Below are 6,000 nucleotides of genomic sequence, written 5' to 3' on the forward strand. Positions count from 1 at the left end.
GGGCACTCTATCAAATGACAGGGCAGAAGTTACATGGAGCAGGGCATTTCACTGGTGGTGCCCATTGTATGCTTCGCTCTTCCCAGACCTGCTCTCTTTTGGCCTGTATTTTGGAGCTTTATAATTTGGACTTTGGTTGACAAGTCTTATCACTTGCTGATGTATGAGTGGATTTTATTTGCTGCTATTCTGTGCTTCCGGTGCACCAGGGTTTACACCAGCGTAATAGAGTTGGCCAGGATGCCAGAAGGGATACAATTTACGAGCTTTCTCCATTATCTGCACAGCAGGGGGTGTTCAGTCAACAGTGCAAAGGCTGAGCTGAAGCATTCCCTGCTGGTTACCTGCTTTCAGCAATAGGGGTCGCTGTCTGGTAGTACCCGATTAGTTAGCTGTCAGATTCTAGAGCTCCCTATTGGTGGCTCTTAGGTAATGTACAAAACACAGAGTCCATTCATAAAACACAGTGTTCATTCATAAAGCAGTAACATAATCACCATTGCTACATATTAGGTGTATATTTCAGCAGTTGAATGTACAAGTTTATGGTCATGCTGTAGTGTAGTGCTTATGCGACTGTGAATAAAAGGTGGCTAGACTCATTGTCTCAGGGTTTGGGGGGGGAAGAGGTGACAAAACTGATTTCCAATAAGTGCCCCCCCTTATTTCCATAACAAGTCCTTGAGTCTGTACAGTGGTACCTCGGGTTAAGAACTTAATTCATTCCGGAGGTCCGTTCTTAACCTGAAACTGTTCTTAATCTGAAGCACCACTTTAGCTAATGGGGCCTCCTGCTGCTGCCACGCTGCCAGAGCACGATTTCTGTTCTCATCCTGAAGCAAAGTTCTTAACCCGAGGTACTATTTCTGGGTTAACGGAGTATGTAACCTGAAGTGCATGTAATCTGAAGCGTATGTAACCCGAGGTACCACTGTACTCTTAATGGTAACACCAGGGACCTAGAAGGTGCAGGGCTTGTCAGTCCAACCCCTGCACAGTCTCATCAGGGCTGAACTTAACGCAACTGGAGCAATTTGGCCAAATTGGGTCCTGCGGGCCGCTCCTAAGGGGGCCCCTGCACCAGGGCAATCTAGATGAATTTTATTTATATCTATAAAATTTTGCTGTGAACTGGGGCCCTACAAAAAAAAAAATCAAGTTGCGCCCCACTGCTTCAAATTGGGCCCCACTGGCTAGCCCTGAGTCTAATGGTTGCTGGGCCTGAGTTGCCCTGCCCTTACATGAAGCCTTGGGTGTACAATTTTGGGAGAGGGGAGACTGTGGCACTGGGGAGAGGGCAGGCTAGTGAGGCACCCTAGATTTAGAGGCCCTCGGCTTCAGCCTACTTAGCCTATACATAAATCCAGTACTGCGCACACTAGAGCAGCATCTTGAACCAAGGCAATCATAAAGATAAAGCAGATGAGAAATCAAATAGTTGGCCTCACTGCATCAACACCTTCAAAAAAGCCTGGGCAAAGATGTGCGTCTGAAACCAGAGCTTGAAAATAAGCAGTGTGGGGGCCAGACATATCTTGGCGGGGAGGGCATTCCAAATCCTTCTAATCCTGTTGATTAACGTCTGCTGGACAATAGTATTTCTCTCTTGTCTAGACAAGTTATGAGTTTCAAACGTTCAAATATGTGCAAAATTTCATCTCAGCTTTTCTTTAGACTCTGGAAGAACCAAAGACAACAAATTAAGTACATCCCAATTTTCACTCCAAGAACAACTGCAGCTAAAGCAAAGTAACAGAGAACAGAAATTCCTGAGTGTGCTTTCCACAGGAATTGTAGCAGAGTTATATAAAAAAAAATGAATGCTATATAAAAATATGGCTCACATTTAATTTTTCAGTCCTGGGGTGAATCATGGCTTCCTCTTAATTTCAGAAATGAAATGACAGATGCACCTGCACCCTGGTTATGTCATCTACCTGGACTCTTCCCCCACGCTTCAGGTGGACTGTGCCTTTTAAAAATGTTTGAAGCGTCACATGAAGATCTATCTATTCATTTGTCAAATCTTTTAAGCAAAACAAAAAGATTTATTTCTCAAAACACATTACTGCCAGAGGCGCCGAGTTCCACCCAACATTTGGGGGGGGGGACTCATCACATGACATCACACATGCGACAAACACATGTGACATCATGCGCATCAGGAGGAGGTTGTGAGGAATGCTGAGGTCCACTGCCATTGCAAGGAGGCCTGGGTCCCCAAGACTGGGGGTGGTGGGGCTCAGCCCCATCCCAACATACCGGTACTTTGTTGGGGCTGAGAACACCTCAGAGTTGGCGCCTATGATTACTGCTCCAATGACATGAGGGCTAGGTTTTCTGGCGACATCAAGTGGGGCTAACCAAGCAGGGTTGTGCATTGCCTGCTTCTGCTTCAAGCTTGCAGAACAGTACTTTTTGGAGCTTAACCCTACTGAGGAGTAGGCACATTGGCCAGGAACGCAATGAGGGTGGTTCCACACGGGACTCGCTGCTCTAAATATGTGACATCTATCTTCAGCAAGATCGTGAAGCTGAGGCTCCAATACTTTGGCCACTTCATGAGAAGAGAAGACTCCCTGGAAAAGACCCTGATGTTGGGAAAGATGGAGGGCACAAGGAGAAGGGGACGACAGAGGACGAGACGGTTGGACAGTGTTCTCGAAGCTACAAACATGAGTCTGAACTGCGGGAGGCAGTGGAAGACAGGAGTGCCTGGCGTGCTCTGGTCCATGGGGTCACGAAGAGTCAGACATGGCTAAACAACTAAACAACAACAACATCTTCAGCAAAACTCTGTTTGAAAGAAAATTAGCATAGCAAAAATGTACTTGGTTTACATATTTTTTTTAAAGGCTGCCCACATACTGTTTTAACAACAGGGGGGAGGTGAGATTTCTCCATGCATAAATTGGTAAGCATGTGCTTGTCGTGTTTCCATTTCGACTAGTGACCTGGACAGGGTTATTGTGGCGCATGGCCAGGAAGTTGTGCATGGGGGAAGTTCCCAGCTGAACTGAGTTGTGTTAGGAAAGGTCACATTCATAGGACTCCTTGCAGCCAGCACTCCAACTGAGAAGAGAGCTCTGGGCTGTGTACACAGGTTTAAAGCATATCCTGCTCCCAAGATTGAATTCAGGGAACTGTAGTTCATGAAGGGCACTGGGCATTGTAGCACTGTGAGGGGTAAACTACAGTTTCCCAGGGTTCTTGGAGGGCATGCTTTAAAAGTATGGCACTTACCCAGCCATAGAGAAGAAAGAGTGAGAACTTCTGCACAGGCAGCTTGTCCTCACTGCCCAAGCCCCTGTTGCCCACTTGATAATTAGCTGATTGCCCTGGCACAATATAATTTGCAGAGTTCAATTCCTCCAAGTACTAGTCCCAGTTACGTAGCAGCTGAGTAGCAAAGGGTTCCACAGTGAATTACTTCAGTAAATGCACACAGCCAAATTCACATTTGCTGAGGCAGCACAGGTGTGAGAGCTGCATTTGAAGGGATTATTATGTTTGTTTGTTATATTTATATCCCACCCTTCCTCCCAAAGGAGCCCACGGCAGCCAACAACAAATGATAAAACAATAAAAACGTTAAAAACAATTCACATGCACATGCAGACTGGGAAAGCTTACTACTTACAAGTCTTGTTGGAATTGTTAGGTGGGAGTACGGGAGACCCTTAACTCTTCTATAGGCCACAATTCTCATTGGCATATTGCCCCCCCCCCGGAGATGATACCCCTCACTTAGTCTCTTAAGTCCAGCTTTGGGGGTGGGGGTGGAAATGTGCTAAAAATGGCTAAGGTATGAGATCTGGAGGAGAGAAGTGGTAAACGAGTTAGCACTTCAATCCGCAATCTCCACTGCAAATATTCCCTCCACCTCTGCATTCATGTTACCAGGTAAGCACTGGATTGGGAGCCCCAGCTTTACCTTGCAATATGCTTTCACCTGGACGGCCAGGTTAGAAATGAAGAGGCGGCGGCTGTACCTTTAATAATTGCACAGAAGAGGAAATTTCAGCAGGTGTAAGATTGCAGGACCAAGCTGCACTTGCTGAAATCCCCTCTTCTTTTCTTGCCAGCTACCCAAGATGCAAGAGCCCACCCCTCCTTTATCCCCTTAACCACCCTGGTCCTTTAGATGCCTGAGCTATAAGCCACGAATTTCCCTGTTTGAAGCTCGCCTTTCCTGTGAGCTCACAAGGTGGCCTTCGACAAGCCTCTCTCTTTCTCAGTCCTTCCTTTGCAGCATGTAGATAATGAATACTGACTTGTAGGGTTGCTATCAGGATTACTGCCAACGTGTATTAAGTGCTTAAGTGCTCTAGAGATGCTATGCAAGTTTATAAACCCACCACAGCTCTCTTAGTGTCACTAAGGCAAAGCAATGATGTAAAAGCTTTGTTCTTATTTTTTTAAAGCTAAAATATTTAATTGTTTGGTGTGCATTGAAAATATTAACTCCCACCCACCAAGATGCAAGGCACTCCCAGCAACACTTGCTCCATTGACATAAGATACAGTGTAATGAGGAGAGTTTTGCATCGTCAGAGAAATTAGTGCAGCAGACTAGAATATTCCATGGTACAGAGCAATGGGATAGTTTTGTTGCTCTTCATTTTTGCTTTATAACAACAATGGGCTAGACCATGGGTAGGCAAACTAAGGCCCGGGGGCCAGATTTGGCCCAATCGCCTTCTAAATTCAGCCCGTGGACGGTCCGGGAATCAGCATGTTTTTACATCAGTAGAATGTGTGCTTTTATTTAAAACACATCTCTGGGTTATTTGTGGGGCCTGCCTGGTGTTTTCACATGAGTAGAATGTGTGCTTTTATTTAAAATGCATCTCCGGGTTATTTGTGGGACATAGGAATCCGTTCTTTTTCTTTCCTTTTTCAAAAGGTCTGGCTCCCTACAAGGTCTGAGGGGCAGTGGACCGGCCCCCTGCTAAAAAAGTTTGCTGACCCCTGGGCTAGACAAAACTCAACCACAGTTGCAGAAAGTCTTTTGGAGAGAGCTCCTTCGCAAGCAACCATCCAGCATGATTCAATATGGTGCTCAACAAACAGCTTTTAATGAATGAACAATTGTACCACTAAAAAGTATATGAAGGGAATGTGAAAATGCATTTTGTTTGATTGTATGCATGTTGATACTTGACTGAATAGGATCAAATTGCTTTTATTTATTTTTTAAAAAAAGATAGATGGAAATTGAAATAATGTGTTTGGGCCAGACTTTGCATATCTTCATACATTCCCAAAGATGTGGATTGGTGAAGTCAAGGTATTTTGAAAGGGGAAGAACCAGCTAACATTATTCCTATTGGCAGGACTGATGCAGGATGGGGCAAAGCTCTCACCTGTGGGACTCTACCAGTGCGCAGTAATGGACTTGAGAACAAGGGAGGACTCGTCAAGTGGTAAGCCAGAAGCCTAGGAATATTGAATGGCCTTGAAAATCCCAGCTGGAAAAGCTTGATAGCATTAGAAACCGTGGGGAAAATGTCCCTTAATAGGAAGAATTATTTGAAGGTATGCAATGATGGCTATTGCTGCTTATATCTGGTCTGGCAATGTACTAGATTGCATCATGACTATAGAGGTTACACTGCCTTCTCTTCCACATAAGATATTAATATTTCTGTGTAAATTAAAGCAAAACCTCTAGCTGCTGTTACCTATTGCAGTGTAACCAAGTGCTACAAAGGGTGACATGTGGAGTCAGAAATTTCTTTCTCATCGTCTTTACTGTCTAATTACTAGGCACATGATTCAGATTTTAGTGTCTGGGGTCCCCCCCCCCAGAAGATAAATGACATCCATTTTATCTTCATTTACACCTAGTTAAATTATGTCACACAAAAGCTTCGAAGTCCCATAAAGGAAGAAGGGAGTACAGACCACATTTATGCGCACTTTATTTTTTTAGGCATTCATTTAAGACATCTTTGTGTACATCTGAATAATGTTATTTGTGAAACAGCCCTTTAGCTA

Source organism: Podarcis filfolensis (genome assembly GCF_964270895.1).
Source record: "Podarcis filfolensis genome assembly, chromosome: 1".
Classification (NCBI taxonomy): domain Eukaryota; kingdom Metazoa; phylum Chordata; class Lepidosauria; order Squamata; family Lacertidae; genus Podarcis; species Podarcis filfolensis.